The sequence below is a fragment of the Ananas comosus genome, linkage group 6, assembly GCF_001540865.1.
Source record: "Ananas comosus cultivar F153 linkage group 6, ASM154086v1, whole genome shotgun sequence".
NCBI lineage: Eukaryota > Viridiplantae > Streptophyta > Magnoliopsida > Poales > Bromeliaceae > Ananas > Ananas comosus.
This window is the reverse complement of record NC_033626.1, coordinates 4,457,571-4,477,000: the sequence shown is the minus strand read 5'-3', so window position 1 is coordinate 4,477,000 and position 19,430 is coordinate 4,457,571.

Sequence of the window (19,430 nt, the reverse complement as noted above, 5' to 3'; positions counted from 1 at the left end):
GACGGGGATTTGGTTATACTCATATGTCTGTTCAAGCTTGATGTGGTCGCTCCACACAAGCAGTGCACTCCGGAGTTGTCACATGATAGGGATAGCCGTTTGGGTCCCGAGGGATAGCCGTTAGAGTCCCGCAGACAGTCCTGGGCGAGTGAGCTGATCCTCCCCAGGTGAGTCGGGTGAGTGAGCTGATCCTCATCTATGAGTTGAGATTGGGTTGTCGTACCTGTGTTGTGAGTCGGGCGAGTGAGCAGATCCTCCCCGTGTTGATTAGATCGTGAGTCGGGCGAGTGAGCGGATCCTCCCCGTCGTGATTAGATTGTGAGTCGGGCGAGTGAGCGGATCCTCCCCAGTATGACTAGATTGAGAGTTGGGTGAGTGAGCAGATCCTCACCAGTGTGACACAAGTAACCTTGTTGAGCATAGTCGCTTGGTAGTTAGATTAGTGGATTTGCCTACATACAGTGAGTGGACATAATATTCCTTCACCTATGAGATTTGAGAGGGACAGCTTGTACCTAGTAGGTCGAGATTGAGTTGGACCTTCGAGATGTGAGTCGGGCGAGGGGCGGGGTAGCTCTTTGCCTAGGACCTTTGAGATTAGTCAGATCTCCGAGATGTGAGTCGGGCGAGGAGCAGGGTAGCTCTTTGTCTAGGACCTTTGAGTTATGAGTTAGGCGGGCAAAGAGCGGGATAGCTCTTCACCTACTGGATTTGAGATCTTAAGCAAGTTGGCCTAGTCGATTGGGATGTAACATGAATAGCATAAATGGATTGCATTCATACCATGATTAGACATAGTAGACTGCATAACTATGATGTAGATGTATTCATTACACTGTTGCAGCATACTAGCATGATAGTAGGTTATTGCTAGATGATGTTCCATGCATTCTTTGCATTTGATGGCATAGTAGATATAGTAGCAGTTATTTCTATCTATCTTTCTATCTATCTATCTGTGCCAGCTTGGACCAGTGGGAAGATCGGCGGAGTCAGCGGCCGAACCCACTGGGAACTATATTTATATAGTTCTCACCCCGTGTGGTTTTGGGGTACAGGTACACACGAGAGCGGACCGGCAGATGATCGCGGTAAGGGCTTAGCGCCCTAGTGCTAGTTGGTAGATGCTTTCCTACTGCATTAGAGATTACCCTATATGTTGAGAGTAGATGATGTATAGGATGTAAGGTACATTTTGAGATAAATGTAAACTTTAAGTTTATGCTTTGGATGAATGTAAAGCTAAGTTGAAATCAAATGTATTAAAGTTGAATGGATGTAATAGCTTAGTATCTCTCTTTTATTCACTTGTTTATTACTTGTGATGCTTGCTCTTGATTGTTTAGCACTGGTTGTGCTCTCGTCCCTGTTGTTGCATGATTGTGTATGTAATCAAGTTGTTTTCCTAGGAACTTATTGTACACAATCTCGTTTGAGCCTTGGGCGNTATATATATATATATATTCTTGCATGCTAGTAGAGTAGTGTAAAGTTGAATTGCTTAAATACTTGTACCTAGTATGCATGTGTTTGGGACATAGTGTTGTGAAACCCTATAATGAAAAGATTAATGTCGATAGACTCTAGTTGAATGAACACCTAGTCATTGTGTACAATTAGAGTATTGAGAACGAGTGGCATCTAGATAAGTAAATAACTTGACGAGTGGCATGACAAGTAAAGTATAAGTGTAAACACTTGTTGCATGTTGAACTTAGAGGTGAACTAGTTCCCAATGATGTCGTCTAGAGCGGTAGGGTATCCTTAGTGACGGGGATTTGATTATACTCATATGTCTGTTCAAGCAGTGCACTCCGGAGTTGTCACATGATAGGGATAGCCGTTTGGGTCCCGAAGGATAGCCGTTAGGGTCCCGCACACAGTCCTGGGCGAGTGAGCTGATCCTCCCCAGGTGAGTAGGGTGAGTGAGCTAATCCTCACCTATGAGTTGAGATTGGGTTGTCATACCTGTGTTGTGAGTCGGGCAAGTGAGCAGATCCTCCCCATGTTGATTAGATCGTGAGTTGGGCGAGTGAGCGGATCCTCCCCGTCGTGATTAGATTGTGAGTCGGGCGAGTGAGCGGATCCTCCCCAGTATGACTAGATTGAGAGTTGGGTGAGTGAGCAGATCCTCACCAGTGTGACACAAGTAACCTTGTTGAGCATAGTCGCTTGGTAGTTAGATTAGTGGATTTGCCTACATACAGTGAGTAGACATAAGGTAAAATTTGCATTATATATATAAAGTATGCCTGATGATAACGCCATGAATCTTCGTAATAGGGCTATCCCTAGAAATTCTGGGAGTGAACAGCCTAGTAATTCAGAGAATGTTGTAGAGCGCCAAGCAGTCCTACCCGCTGAGGGTGAAACCAGTGGTCAATCTGGCCAACCGGAGCCTAGTTTGACCCAGGCGCTCGGACAAATGACTCGGGTCCTACAAACTTTGGACCAAAATAGTCATGCGAGTACCGCACAGCTGGATGCCGTCTTGGCCGCAATTACGGCCTCTAACGAGAACATCGCCCGAATAGGGCAGTTGTTAGCTCGAAATGAACAGCCGATAACAGGCCTACAAGCGCCTGTGATGACGCCGGTGTTACAAAATCTAGTAACACCAATAAGTGGTCAGCCCCAATATCAGGGGGCATCATATCAAGCGGCTTATAGACCGCCTGTCGGTAATGCCGGTAAACAGCCAGAAATGGCTTGGGGTTTACCTCCACTCCCTCCAGTAGCAGTGTACCAGCCTCAGAATATAGAGGCTAGGGGGCAAGCTCCAAATGTACAAGGGGTTATTCCCGTAGTGCAAAACATCGGAGTTCCGCTCCCATCGAACCCAGCACCAGCGCAACCCCCTTTACAGGGGATTAATAACGAAATTTATGCACAAATAGAAGAAGCCATCCGGAATATTTTCGGAGTAGGCGCAAGGCCGGCAATGCGGCCCGTATTCAGATCACCATATTCTGCAAATATAGATATAGAACACCCATATCCGGCAAATTGGAAGATGCCGAAGTTTGGCAAGTTTCCGGCGACGAGACCGAGAATACGATCGAGCACGTCGCGCGGTTTACAGCTCAGTGCCGCGAGGCCGCGGCAGATCCATTTTTAAAGTTGAGATTATTTAATACCTCATTGACTAAAACAGCTTTTACCTGGTACACGAGTTTACCTGCTAACTCTGTCCGAGATTGGGATGAGTTAGAAGGTAAATTTCATGAACAGTTTTATAGAACTGAGCCAGAGCTATCAGTAGCGGATTTGGCTCAATTCAAACAAAGAACAGGAGAATCAGTTGATGAATATTTGAACCGATTCAAGACTGCTCGAAGTCGTTGTTTTGTAAGAATGCCGGAATCGGAATTTGCCAAAATGGCATTCAACGTCATGCATTTCAAAAGTAAAGATCATTTTGAGGATAAATTCTTTCCAAATCTTTTTGATTTGAGAGTTCGGGTTGCTCAATACGAGCAATTTTGGAAAGGTAATAATGAAGATCGACCCAGATGGAGCCGAAACAAAGATTGGAATAAAGGAAAGGAGAAAAATATCTCTTTTCTTGAAGAGTTTTCGGCTCATGAAGAGTTGAATTCGTCTGAGGAAAATGAGGATTCGGCTGATGAAGCCGAAATTTGTGCTGCCGAAATGGTAAGAAACAATCAACCATACAAATGTGCTTTGTTAAGACCTGCCAAGTCAAGAGAGGCGAAAGCACATGTTAATATGGTGAATGTTAAAGAAAAAGAGATTTTGGACAAGGAGACTGCAGACAACGTGGCCCATGCCAAAAAACATCTTCGGCTTTGCATAAGGTGCAAGGCCGAAATGACCAAAAAAGATTGGGAAGCCATTGTGAATGCCAAGAAAAGGAGCAACGAATGGAATGAGTTGATGGCGTTCCCTGAGGAATGGGATGACATTCCTGATGGTGAAGACTAAGAAGAAGAAGGCTCGGACGTGGCCTCCAATGACACTGAACCGGAAGTGAAATCGGTTCAATGCAAACAAGACATGTTGATGCAGAAGATTCTGCATGATTACTACAACAACAGGCGTGACGAGCGTCAAGGCTGATAAGACTACCAGGGTAGACCTTTCGGCACCAAGCCAAGGATTCCTGGATATCGGCCACATTGGCAGCATCAAACGAGGCTGAGACCAGAACCGGAATTTGAGGGAATGACCGAAGGAGACATAGAGTTCCTCGGTCGAAGATTAGTCAACGAGCTAGGCATTCAGCCTTGGCCGAGACCTTGGGAGAGAAGAGAAATTTTGAAAAATCATCTGAGGACACTAAAGGTCCCGGCGAACGTGCCAGTGGATGAATGGCACGAAGTTGAGGTTAAACCATCGGCTAGGTGGCAGGGGCCGATGTTAACAAAAACTCAAAAGCGTCGGCAGCAGAGAATGCAAGCCGAGGCAAGACAACACTACGGAGAAGCGAAAGGGATAAGGCTCAATGTTTGGAGGCGCCCTGATGAACAGTCACATCATTTTCGCCCAATGAGAAATTACAATGAGGCAGGCGGCTCATCGCCTGCCCCTCGAATGAAGTCAAGAATAGAACGGCCAACCGAGGCCGAGTCAGAAGAAAAAATGAGCAGGAGGGAGTTAGAAGACAAAATAGGTTCCTTCGAGACGATGATCAAGAGAGAAAGATGGCCCCCTAAGGAAAGGGAAGTCCGGATGGAGAGTGATTCTTCAGCCGAGACGGCCAAGGAATCGGAAGAAAAGAAACAAAGAATTAAAGGAAAGTCAGCCGAAGAGTCACCGGCTGAGGTGAACATGGTATATGCTCTGCCTCAATCTTTTAAGGCAGAGTTTATCGAGTATGAAGAATTTAAAGAAGAGGAAGAAGATGGGCTTAATGTAGCCCAGTTGCAATTGGAAGATGTTTAACAAGCCGATGCAGTGGTTTTTGAGAAACCATCGGCTATGCAGACGAGATTCATAAAGCCTCTCTTTATAAAAGCCTTAATTGAAGGTCGGCCAGTAGGCCGAGTGATGGTGGATGGCGGAGCGATGGTCAATGTCATGCCCACTGCATTCTTCAAAAAGTTGGGCAAAGATAAAGACGAGTTGAAACCCACGGACACGATCACGACCGACTTTACTGGGAGCGGTCAGCAAGCTCGAGGAGTGCTTACGACCGAGATCACGGTAGGTTCTAAAACTTTACGAACTGCATTCTTTGTGGTTGATGGAGATAGTCAATACAACCTACTACTCAGGCGTGATTGGATTCATGCAAACGAGTGCGTGCCTTCTACACTCCACGGAAAACTATTCCAGTGGATCGGGGATAAAGTTGAAGAAATTCGGGCCGAAAGACGGCCCCAAATGGTGGACATCAACACTGAAGAAATCGGCCATATCAATTGGGCCGACGCAGATCCGAATCAAATTTCCTTCGTAAGAGTTACAGAAGAAGGAGTTCAGTTGATCTTTACTAGAGAAGAAAGGGCTATGGTGGCAGCCGATGAGCCGCCCAAGTGGTTAAAATGGAGTCCAAAAAAATCAAGAATAGAGGCTTGTCAAGAGCCTCGACAGTATAAGCCAATCAACAAGATCGGCTATAAGGAAGATTCGGCTACCACAGCCGATGTGTTAACACTTGATGACTCGGCTAGTAAAGCCGAAGAAATTATAGATTCGGTTTACAGCACCGAAAAAGAAAATCAAATGAAGTCGGTCGCCAAGACCGACAAATCAGGCGAAATGAATAGACAAACAAAAGAATTGGATCTAGAAGAGTCGCCTATCAAAGTCGGAGAGAAGAAGTTGGAGACCCAAGACCCATTGATCGAAGTAAATTTGGAATCCGATGAAGATAAGAGACCGATGTATATAAGCGCAAAGCTTTCGGCTCGACAGCAGAATGAGCTGAAAGAACTATTGAAGGAGTACAAGGACTGTTTCGCCTCGAGCTATGAAGAAATGCCTGGGTTAAGCCGAGAAATTGTAGGGCATAAGCTACCCATTAAAAAAGGGTTTAAGCCTTTTAAACAACCGGCTCGTAGGTTTGAACCGAGTTTTGTACTCCAAATTAAGAATAAAATAGAAAATCTTTTGAAGGCCGGATTTATTAGAGCGGCCCGTTATGTTGATTGGGTGTCTAACATAGTTCCAGTATGAAAAAAGAATGGTAAATTTAGAATTTGCATTGATTTCAGGAACTTAAATTTAGCCACACCAAAAGATGAGTATCCCATGCCAATAGCCGATATGTTAGTAGATTTGGCTTCCGGTAACGAGATCCTGTCCATTATGGATAGACATGCTGGTTATAATCAAATTTATATTGCTAAGGAAGATATGGCTAAAACGGCTTTTAGATGCCCTGGATCAATTGAAACTTTTGAATGGGTTATTATGCCGTTTGGCTTAAAGAATACCGGAGCTACTTACCAGATAGCAATAAATTTTATTTTTCATGATTTAATAGGCAAAATTTTGGAAGTATACATTGACGATATAGTCGTAAAATCCAAGTCGCAAGTCGAACATTGGATTGATTTAAAGCTTGCCTTTGAAAGAATGAAGAAATATAATTTGAAAATGAACCCTTTAAAATGTGCTTTTGGAGTTTCAACAGGAAATTTTTTAGGATTTTTAGTGCATAAAAAAGGGATCGAAATTGATAAAAACAAGGTGAAAGCAATATTAGAATTACCGTCACCAAAAAGCAAAAAAGAATTACAAAGTTTGTTGGGAAAGATTAATTATCTTCGGCGGTTCATATCCAACTTGGCTTGAAAAATTGGGGTTTTTACTCCATTACTTCGGCTTAAAGACAAAGAAGAATTTATTTGGACGGAGGAACAGCAAGAGGCGTTTGAAAATATAAAAAGATATTTATCGAATCCTCCGGTACTGGTGCCTCCAAAGCTAAATCAGCCGATGAAGTTGTACATATCGGCTGCAGAGGAAAATTTGGGATGTTTGCTAGCCCAGGAAAATGATGAAAAAGAAGAACAAGCCATTTATTATTTAAGCCGACGTTTTTTTAGATATTGAGAAACGATATTCGGCTATTGAAAAATTATGTTTAGCTTTGTACTATTCATGCACAAAGCTAAGATATTATATTTTACCTACTGAGGTGTCGGTAATATACAAAACCGACCTGGTAAAGTATATGTTGGCTAAACCTGTATTAAGAGGTCGGCTTGGAAAATGGATATTGGCTTTGTTTGAATTCTTCCTTAATTATATTCCAGCTAAAGCCGTTAAAGGACAAGAGATAGCTGACTTCTTGGCTGATCATCCATGTGTGGAATTGGAAGAACCGAAGCAAAATTTAGTCGGTTGTCAGCCTTGGATACTTTATTTTGACGGCTCAAGAACAACCGAATCAGCAGGAGTTGGAATAGTTATCCAATCTCCTAAAGGGTATTCATGCCAATTTGCTTTCGAGCTAGATTTCGGCTGCTCTAACAATCAAGCCGAATATGAGGCCTTAATAATCGGCCTAGAAATTTTACAAGAATTGAAAGCAAAATCAATCAAAGTCATCGGTGATTCACAGTTAGTAATCAAACAAGTAAATGGGGAATACCGATGTGAAAACCCAAATTTACAAAACTATTTAAGGAAGACATTAGAGTTGCTATGCGAATTCAGAGAGACTGAATTCAAACATTTGAGCAGACAAAAAAATGAAAAAGCTAATGAACTAGCTCAATCGGCTTCAGGATATAGAGAGCCGAAGTTAAAATCAATAGTAATACAGAGGAGGTTGCTGCCTTTGGTTCACATACGAGAACCGATTATAGCTCCCATAGAAGTAAAGGAAGATTGGAGAAAATTATTAATCAAATATCTGGAGGATCCTAATACAAGGGTCGACTATAATATTCGAAGAAGAGCTCTCGGCTATTGTTTATTAGATGGTCAACTTTACAAGAGAACAGCCGAAGAGGTTCTATTAAAGTGTTTAGGACCTGAAGAAGCTCTATTAATAATGGGAGAAACACATGAAGGAATATGTGGGACCCATTTAGCCGAAAAAAAGTTAAGATGGACAATTCGGCACTTAGTATATTATTGGCCAACAATGCATCAAGATTGCCTAAAATATGCCAAAGGTTGTCAGGATTGCCAATTTCATGGCTCAATCCAGAGAGTTCCGGCCTCTATGATGTATGCAATTATTAAACCATGGCCTTTTCGAGGCTGGGCCATGGATTTAATTGGAGAAATTCAGCCGAACTCCTCAGCTGGTCACAAATTTTTAATAGTGGCTGTAGATTATTTCACTAAGTGGGTGGAAGCAAAACCTACTCGGTTGGTTACCCAAAAAGAAATTATTGATTTTGTTGAAGACTATATAATTCATCGCTTTGGAATTCCCGAGACAATTACGACCGATCAAGGGACAATGTTCACAGGTGGACAGTTCGTTCGGTTCATCGAGTCTCGAAAAATAAAACTGCTCCATTCTTCTCCTTATTATGCCCAAGCAAATGGACAAGTAGAAGTAGCAAATAAAATAGTCATCAACCTGATGAAACGACACATCGGAAAGCATCCAAGAAAATGGAATGAAAAACTTTTCGAAGTATTGTGGGCATGCCGAACTTCAGTGAAAACGGCAACAAGGATGACGCCTTTCCAGTTAGTTTACAGACATGAGGCCGTAATTCCAGCCGAGATAACAGTTCCTTCTTTGAGGACAGAAAAGCAAAAAGATTTGTCGGCTGATGAATACAGTAATATAATGAAGGACAAAGCAGCGGAAGTGTGTGATACTCGGTTAATAGCTTTAGATAATATGCAAGCATACCAAAGCCGAGTGTGTAGCGCATATAATAAGAGGGTTCGATCAAAGATATTTGCTGTCGGTGATTTAGTACTTCGGCTGGTTTTTTCGATCGGTCAAAAAGACCGAACATATGGAAAATGGTCTCCAAATTGGGACGGGCCATTTCAAGTCAGTCGAATCACAAGAGGAAATGCATATTATTTGCAGAACAGAGATGGGTTAGAAAATGAAAAATCAATTAATGAAAAATATTTAAAGAAATATTACCCATCTATGTGGGAAAAAAACCAAGATTAAAGTTAAAACATTACAAGCCGAATCAAATTAACAAATCTTTGAGTTGGTTCCATTCGGCTATAAGGTTGGCTTGGGCAGCTTCGGCAGCTTTTCTTCAGCGCTTCATCAAAGGATGCACCTTGTAGAGCTAAGAAAGCTCTTCCTGAATTTGCAATCCTTCTGCTCTTTTAGCCTTTAATTGGCTCTGCAATTGAAGCTGGCGCTCAGAGGTTTGGGCTAAAGTTGATTCAGCTGCTGCTAACTCGTCTTTAAGGGTTGAAATCCGCTGTTGTAAAGCCAATTCTTGATTGGCTAAAATCTGATCCTCATGATTTACTTCAGTAATAGGATCAGCTATTTCAGGGATATTCCTCTTAAAGTGATCAATGCGATGAAAATGTTGATCTAAAGATAAGAGATCGGCACCCAAAGATTGTTGCCGAGCCAAAAAATGTCACGCCCCGGGGCCGATTTTAAAAGCCATTACCATTTTGAAATCTGAGAGTCGCGGAAGATGTGCCATTTTTTTTTTCCCAACCTGGCCCACGTGACGTACAGACCCGCCACAAATACAAAGTTCATCTGTTCACTCGGACAGAGTCTCCTTTGTATTTGCACGGCGTACCAACGGATACAACAGGATCACAACCACAACCTACATTTTTCAATCAGCAACCAATTCATGATATGCATTTTCATACAGCTAACAATCCTTAGAGATGATGCATGCCTCTAAACACTCCTTAGACGCTGGATGATGCAATGTACAGTACAACAATCATCCTATTTAAAAGTGCTCCCCACACGGAAGCTTTTGTTTTTAAAATCTAATTCATTTATACATGAAAATCATTCAAAAATCTTTTGAAAACTGTTTCCCACACGGAAACTCTATTTTGAAAACTGACTACCTCGATGAGTAGAAAACCACGATGCGTAAATCCATAAATACAAATCCGCGAACCACAAAGTATACAAACATCCCAAAACTGAAGATCCATAAACCAAATCCACAATTCCACAAATCCACAAATTCAACCAGCTCACAACATTCAAACATCAAGTATGATCATCTAACTGAACCATATAAACTAACTAAGCTATAACAACAGAATAGTAAGGATAAAAACTAAATCGATAACCTGGGTCGGAAGCTCTATCGACCGCTACGAACGTACCTCACGTCTCGTCCCAAAACTATCGACTTGCATTACCTGAAAAATGGTGGGAGGTGAGAACATGTAAACATGTCTCCTCCCAGTGGGTACCGCAAGCCGATGAAGGCGAGGAGTACTCACCGGATCAGAAGAGATAACAAAAGTATGGATAAGTAAATACAGTAGAACGATAATGAACGAATGAATATATATATGAAAGCACAACTACCGCTACTATAATGTACAACAAGTATACAAGGATATCAAACTATAGTAGTAAGAAACTTAAAAAAGAACTAGAAGTTATATACAACAACCGTACTATAGCTATATGCGTCAACTGGACGAGAGTCCAAAAGTACCCAATCTCAACCGCCGTGTCGGACTAAGGACCTCAGGCAAAAGCCACTACCTGCTCACACCTGGCATGTAACCCTAGCACAAAGAAACCGCTGGCTCAGGGTCGGATGTACGCACATTTCCGGAAACACACCCTCCTGCGGGGGATCAACCCGCTGGTGTACGTGAAATGCATCTGAGTGTGGCGATCAATGCAGATATGTCAATAGCAACTGTCGGCAATCAGCCGACAATCACCGCCCTCGGGGCTAACCGACCAAAAGTGTCATCAACTGTAAGGAAGCCCAACGACAAGTCACTAGTCGTCACTAGATGGGACAACATCGACATCCTCTCAAACATATGCAAGTACTGCTCAATGAACCACAAGGACTGACCACTCAGGTCAACTAGGATATATGCACAACGAATCGACTCAACATCCTCTCAAAAGTATGGAAATACTGCTCGATGGATCAACTAAAGTATAGATGCAGGAATCAACCAATAAGTCACAGGAATGTATCACTATAATCTGGAACTGCCGTCAGCCACTAGCTGACAATCCTACCCCTCAGGGTACACTGACCTCGTGGGTCATCAAACGACAAGAATCCAGAACTGACAGACTAGGTCACAAAGGGTCAAATGACAGATCTGTGAAAACTATAATCATCCGTCGGCCATTAACCGACAATCTCACTCCTCAGGATATACCGACCTCAACGGTCATCAAACAATGAAAGTCACGAAGATGCTCTACTCTAAACATGATACCGGATATGCAGAACAGCTAAATAGAGTAACAAAGAAACATGGAATAACTACTCTACTCCTACTCATGATACTAGATATAACGAAAATAACCGAGTAGAGCATAACTGAAACAACATGGTGCTAGGCTCAACACTATATAGCAAGATATATATATATGCCAGATAATAACGAGAGAACAAAGGTAAGAAACCATCACCGAGCGTGCACCACTGTACCGACGTCGGGTCGAAGTACCCACCTGTAAGGATGTCGCGTCTGTCTCCTGACTGCAAAAAAAAGTTGACAGGACCTATAGAGGGTCCACCGGGTTAGTATCTAACCCACAACTAGTAATCACAGTATCCACAACCCCACAAACAATTTCATGAAGATCGGTTTCCCAATACCGATTACCGTAACTCACCGAAAGTCCCGAAAACCACACCGGGACGCCGTCGGGACCCACTAAGTGTCCCGAAACTCACCGACTCGTGTCACGAGTCGCCTGCTGCCCCAAAACACTCCAATTTGGATGTTTTGGCAGCAAACACAAGATATCACTACTACACAATTATTGCCGGATAATTGTACGAATCCGAGTTCCCGAAAGTGTCTATTTCGACACCGGAACCCACCGTCGCTCACCCATCATCACCGAACCCACAAAATGATGATGGTGACTAGCCAACAAGGCTCAGCGACCACACACAAGACAACCAAACCATGTCGGAAGAAATCCGAACCAAAACCGTGTTCTTTCGGCGAATTTCGCCGAAAAACGCACCGAAATCGACTCTTCGATTTCCGCAAAAGCTAACGGATCATGGACAATCAGTCTAGAGGTCAAACACACTCACACACATTGCCCACAGTAGCCACACAATGCACAATTGCATAAAAGCCCCTCAACTTACATAAAATTCTATTATTTTATGTAAATTGAGCGATCAAGCGGCTCGTTCACGCAAACCGAGAATTTCTAAAGTCCGCAGAGACACGTACTGACAGGTCTCGACGTACCGGAGTCCGTGCTAACGATCCGGAGCACAGCGGCTCACCGTGGGAGCGCGGAAGCAACCCGAAAGTTCAGAGAACAGCGCGCAGTCAAGGAAGATCGCGCCGAACAGGACTAACCGGACACTTCTGATCCAAAGAAAGGTGAGCACTGTGATCAGCACTGACCAGCAGTCACCGTGCTCACCTCCGGAGGCATCGAAACAGCCTCGGATCGCCGAAAAAATAAGCACAAACCCAAAATAGCAGACAAAAAGGCTCCACAGGGTCGACACCGCAAAAACAGCGGAATGGAGTCTCCCCGACAGAAACTAAGGTGAGCACGATGATCAGCAACTAGCTACGATCATCGTGCTCCCTTCCGTACAGATCGGGGAGGCTCAGGAACCTTAGAAACAAAAACCCACTCAAATAAGCCCTATTTCGGGCTTGGCCGGAGCAAGCTTGCTCCGGCCGGCCTCCGGCGGCACGACGGCGCGCGCGGGGCCCAGAGTCGGGTGCGGGGGAGGTGAGGGACACGAAGCTCACCTCCGTTGGAGACGAGAAGCGGCGGTGGCAGCGGCGGAGCAAGCTCAGCCCACACGAGCTCGGGCTCGGGTTCCAAGGAAGCTGCGGCCATGGCGGCGGCTGGGGTAGGTCGGGGACGTCGGCGGCGGGTTGCAGTAGGCCGGAGAAGTGCCTCGGGGTGGCCCAAGATGGCGGCGACGCGGGAAAGAGGTCGCAACAAACTCTCGGCCTGGGCTCGGGCTGGGGCGGCTGCAACTGGCCGAGGCGGCGACGGCGACCGGCGGGAAGGGGTGCCGGAGCACGGGGCGACCCTGGGGGAGGGTCTAAAGGTGGCGCAGCCCCGAGCCTCCACACAACCCGAGAGGAGAGAGGGAGAGAGAAAGAGAGGGCGAGGGAGGAAAGTGGTGGCTGCCGCGGTGGTTGGCCGGCCGGGGCTCGGTCGGCGGCGGCCTGGGCGCGCGCAGCAGGTGCAGGGGAAGGAGAGGGAGGCGGCTGGGTGGTTGGCTAGGGCTAGGTTAGGGTTAGGTGAAACAAAACCCTAAAGAGCTTATATATACAAGGTGCAACTTGCAAAAAGGTCCACCAAACACCGGTAATTCATACCGAGTCCCTCACAGCACGACTAAAATGCACGAATACCCCTCCACGTGCGATCTCACGCGAAACGATACATAAAATATCGCGACTTTTGCGAAAATACCGTTTTGCCACTACCGACCTCTCCTCGATCAATGCGTGATCTCCGCAGATCCGTCCGTCAGATTTGCGAACGGATCGCACCAGTGCGATCAGCACGAGGGAGACAACAAAGCTACGATTTCGTTTCGTCTCGATCGACCACGGATTCACGACAAAATCCAACCTTCCTTTCAACAGAAGAAAACACACCTAAATACATATAGAATATGTATTTTTGGATTTTCTCGAAATCCGTGCGTCGAACTCAAAATCCGTCAGCGCCATTAGTTCCAGAACAGCTGAACCGGTCGAAACGAGCTATTGGACCGCTAGGAACGGAGTCCGATACGAGCCTGAAGCCAACTTCACACCGTGGCTTCTCCGAAAAATCGAGTTACACTACAACAAAACTAGGTTATAGTGACACATTTTAGGGACACTTTTATACAAGTGTCCTATATATCCAATTTTTTTTTTAAAAAAAATAATCAAGGCCCAAATATGAAGCCCAATCTAGCCCTACAAAAAAATTATCCTGCTCCACCACCCCACCCCACCCGGCCCAATTACTTAAAAAAAAAAAAAAAACTGAGTCACGAGCTATCTCCCGTTCTCCCCTCTCCGATCACCATCTCCACGAACCCCTTCCACCTCGACCCATATAGTCTCTCACGTGACGCATCATTCTCCTCCACTAAAATCCACTCTATCGTTCTCCTCCTCCAACTACCCGAGCTTCTTCCCCCCCGCGCCAACGCAAACCGAAACCCTAGATGGCGAAGGGTCGCCCCCGCGACGTCGTGAAGGGCGGCGCCGCCCACCTCTCCGACCCTTCATCCGCCGCCGCCGCCTCCTCCTCCGCCGCCGCCGCCTCCTACGGCGGCGGCGACGGCGGCGGCGGCGGCGTCGGCATCCCCCACGCTCCCGTGTTCTACCCCACGGAGGAGGAGTTCGTGGACCCGCTCGCCTACATAGACCAGATCCGGCCCCTCGCTGAGCCCTTCGGGATCTGCCGCATCGTACCACCCAAATCCTGGGCTCCTCCCTTCGCCCTCGACCTCGCCTTGTTCTCGTTCCCCACCAAGTCTAAGGCATAGTCACTGTGTTCTCCGATTTTATATTTTCTTTTTTTTAGAAATTTTAGAGATTTTTCACGAATTATTTGTTGCTCCACTATTTCTGTGTTGTTCGCTACTGTTATATATGAATTTTGACAAAAAAACCATTGAAAATTATGGATGACCTGTGAATTAATTTGCTAAATTAAGTATTTTATGCATTGTTCATCAACAAATGAATTATCTATTATGTTTTAGCTTCCATTCATTGCATCTTTTCTATTTGGCCGTACTTTTGTATATTTCTCATGGTTTACGTATGCTTTTTTATGACGAGGTAAACTGGTATGGATATTGGATTACCTCCCTTAATGACCTATAATTAAGGGAAACTCCCTCAGCTCCCATTTGGTTTCGTATGAGATATTTTGATCAATATAATTGGGGGTTTCGTTCAAATCAATTGCTCTACTAGTTAATACTTGTTCTTATCGGTGTGTTTTTCGAATGTAACTTAGTCAGGAATGTAGGAAGTTTTAACTCTATCTAGAATTGGTGCATTATGTGTGCAACTAAGAAGATATTCAGATCTATAATTCTTATGAGAATGTGTTGTGAGGCGCTGGTGGATATTAACTTGTGACAGCAAATGCTTTTGCATCCTTTTGCCCACATCATGATCAATCTCCTCCATTTATATAGATTAATGTTTCACCAATTTTGATATGTTGCGAGTTTGTTTTGTTTTGTTTTTTATTTTCTTTTGATGATCCTATTTGCTTAGTTCAGGTAGTGGAAATATGTGCAATTATGTTGCGAACTTTCGATTTATTGGATTGGCAAATGTAAATCTGGTGAGCTTGTTAGAAGATAGATGAAGTGTGTAGTATGTTGTTCATCCTGCAGTTAACTGGAAAAATATATTTATATAAATCTATCAAACATGTAGTTTGTAAACAATTATAACAAATGCCTCCTTTGTAAAAGGACAAGGACAGATCCAATTACTCTTGACCCTCTAATTGCTGGGCTTGTTTTTAAGATAATATATTGCAGTGTGGAAGATCCACAATACAGTTTCAAACAGCAGAGGGATTCTTTTTGCAGGATAAAGGGTTTGCCAAAGACCCCAAAACAGAGTATCATGCCTTTTGCTTTACAAAATTTCTCTGGTTTTTATGAAGGATTTCTTTGGACTTTGACATCATCACCTCCAGAAACATGTCCTTGTCCTTTTCAGTGACTTTGTAAGATATCATTTGTCACTCACAAATAGCACCTCCCTCAATTAACCAAACACTTCCTACCAAACTTTTCAGTGACTTTGTAAGATTTCGTTGTTTTTCCAAATGCTAGTTTAAGCACCCATATATATGGAAACAAATATGAGAAGTTGATAAAAGATCACATTTTAGACATTAGCAAAAATAACTCGAATATATATATATAATGCTGGTTCTAACTTCTCTTTGTAATTAAGGCATGGCGATCCCCTGGTGACCCCACTAATATGATTCGACAATAAATACAAAGCAAATAAACAAAGTTTGGATCTACGTACGATTGCTTATTCGTTTTCTTTCCTTTTAACTTTGTGAGTGACTGAGATAACAGCTATTAATTAAGTTGAATCGGGCTTCAAAAGTTCACGGCCAGGTTTGCTATTCCACCTCGACGCCATTATCTTTTTTATATCTTACAAATTGTCGCTTAATTACATTTCCTGCTCTTCCATTTCCATTCGCTGTGAAGTCTGGGTCCTTTCATTCTGTATTCTGTACTGAAAAAAATGAAAAAAAAAGATTGGTTAATAAAAGAGTACTAACAAAACAAGGTGAGAAGGCCATACGAAGCTACAGAGATCCAACTGGGAGGTAGTAGATCACAGCTCCTTAACACCTTTAAATCAGGAAATTTAGTTGCAAGAACAGAAATCTGCAGGCATAGGTTAAGAAATTAGCAACAGGAAATTTAGTTCAAGCCTAGAGATGTTTACGACATGGGTGACGACAATTTGGTAGATGTGAAATATGAACATTATCATGTTTCACTTCTAGAAGACTTGCTTGATAACCCACGGGATAGTCATTTTTGGGTTAGAACAGATATTGAGAGAACAACTCTTGATGAATGTAATAGTTATGCTAATGAATCATAGTGTAGTTGTTTAGATGAGCTAATTTTTACTATGACAATGAGGTTTATAATACTTTTGTGCATATGAATTATAATTATCTTCTTTTGTTGGCCTTTGTTAGAGTTCTCCAACAATCTATATATTTGTACTCATCGTAAGGCTTTATATTTAAAATCAAAGTGATAGGCCGATATTATTACTGTGAAATTATTCAATAATTAGCATGATTCTTTTTTGCTTGTCTTCAAAGTGCATGAAGTTTGGAATATTGATCTAGAAAGAGATTTTTTTGTTTTTTGTCTTAACAGTTCTCCTTTTGAAGTAACTCACCGTTTTGCAAATCTTTTCTTTTCTCGAGAAATATAGAGTATTTCCATAGTTAAACAGTACACTGTTAAAGTTATGATCATTGTATAACATTTTTTACGACCTTTTCTTCTTCCTGTCATTGAGATAAGTTACCTTTTTTATATTTTACTTTTATAATTAGACTTAGCAGGACGCAGTATATACATTTGTGATGGTCCTTTGAATATAAATATAGATACGGGAAGAGGGATTGTATTTCTACTCTGAAAGATAGATCGGTGGTCAATGTTTATTGTTAAGGGAGTTTGACAAAACTTTTGGCATCAAGGCCCTTTTTAGTATTTCATGATCTAATTACTCTTCCAAATGATCAATTGGCACATGTTATCGTAGCACCAAGTGTGGGAAGCAAAGCACAGGATCGTATATTTGTTTAGTACAAATGAAATTGTTAGTGTTGAACGCTTTGTTCTTTTGCTTAATACATGTTTTATTGGTTTCGTTTTAGCTCGTTCCTGATTTGATAATTGCGGCTTTGCTGTGTGGATTGTATCTAATTTGGTAAAATTGAAACAATTGAATACAAGATTATTGGGTCCAAAATAGGTTTTGGCCGCAATATTTTGTGTACTTAGTGCAGTGGTTTTATTACATTATTTGTTGATTGCAGTTTTGGTGCTTAAAGAAGACTTTTTTTTCTTTTTTTTTTCTGTTCCTTAACAAGTTAATACCTCTTTGGTTTTTAAGTTTTCATTTGCAGTATTAGTGTATGGAGGAACACTAGTGTAGGTACCCGCGCGATGCGGCGGGTAATTACTGCTAAAGTAAAAAATTTATAAATAATAAAATATGAACATAAGTAAATAAAATTATAGTATGCCAGTATTAAAATATTAGTTCACAATGAAGAGCATTGTAGTAAAATTTTAGAAAGAGTAAAATATCAACAAAAGTAATAGTTATATGCAGTGAGCTATAGCCAATACAAAAACTTGAGTGACAGGCAATAAAAGCAAAGACAATAGGAGAGGCCACTGCAAAATTTTGAAAAAAAAATCACTTCTCAGCTTCAGATATAATTGAATTGCACTGCTAAGGAGGAAAAATCAAAGGAACCTTCCTAGCAGTTTACCGGATCGACTCGGATTGTCCATGGAACGTTCCATATCGTCAATTAATCTCTGCAGGTTAATTTGAATCAATTTACGTCGCCATATCAAATCAAACATTAAAAAAAAAAGAAAAAAAAAAGAAGAAGAAAGCAATTCAAATTAATATTTTGTTGTGCATACTTCACAGCCTACCATTCCATTCCTTAAACAAATGAAATAGAATGAAATACTACTAATCGAATGGAAAATTAGAAAAAACGAAACAAATATTTTGATGCTACAAAAAGAATAGGACAATAACATGAGAAGTAGACCATCAAGAGAAAATAATAATCTGGAAGAATATTCCAGGAGCCAACCATCAAGACTGACGCTTCCCCAATTCCTCTCAAAAAAGAAGTATCTTCATAGCATGACACAGCCTATAGAATAATCAAAGCATTTTGTAATGATCTTCAAAATATCTATTTATTCTAGCATAAAGACAGATAGAGAAAGGAAACAGAACAATAAATAAAAATAAAAACACCAATTACTTTGCCAAATAGATTTTTAAAATAGACAACATTAACTTTCAATTAACTCAAAATAGACTGCAAACCCAGAAAATAAAAGTATAAATTTTCTTGCATAAATTACAGCACAAAAGAGCCTCAAAACCTATTGTGAGTTACTTTGAGTTTTAAATACTCAACTTTGAATATAAAAATCAAGATAGTTTACCATTATACCGTTAGAAACTGAATGAATCTGAAATTTACATGGTTCCGTAATTATCTACATCTACAAAGAAAGCAAGAGAGATTATCTACTATATATATATATATGAAGAAAATAAAAATATAAGCTTACACTTTATGTTTCTTCAGGTAAAAAAAATAAATCTTTTAATAAAATCCTATCTTCCTCTTATTCCAACAAAAAAGTTCAAACAAAATACCAAAAAAAAACTTTCTGAAAAATCATAATCGAGAAAACTAAATTAGAGAAATATAGAAATTTTTGATCAAATCATAGTCGAGCTTGAGGCGGGTGAGACTCTCGTCGACGCCGCGCGACACGTGCTTGGCTCTAAAGTCGAACCTGTCGGCATAGTGCCCACACTTGGTGGAGACGACGATCAATAAAAACTCAATTTTAGAAGTCTTAAAAAGAAACCCAAAATACTAACTAATTGTAGACAGTAAAAGCATCACCAAGATATGAGAAGAAGTTGTCAATTACATTGAAGAATCATTCATTGAAAGTAGGCATTTAATTTAATTATATAGGCATAAAAATGAAAGAAAATAAATGTCTTAAATAGGTAGTGGAGGG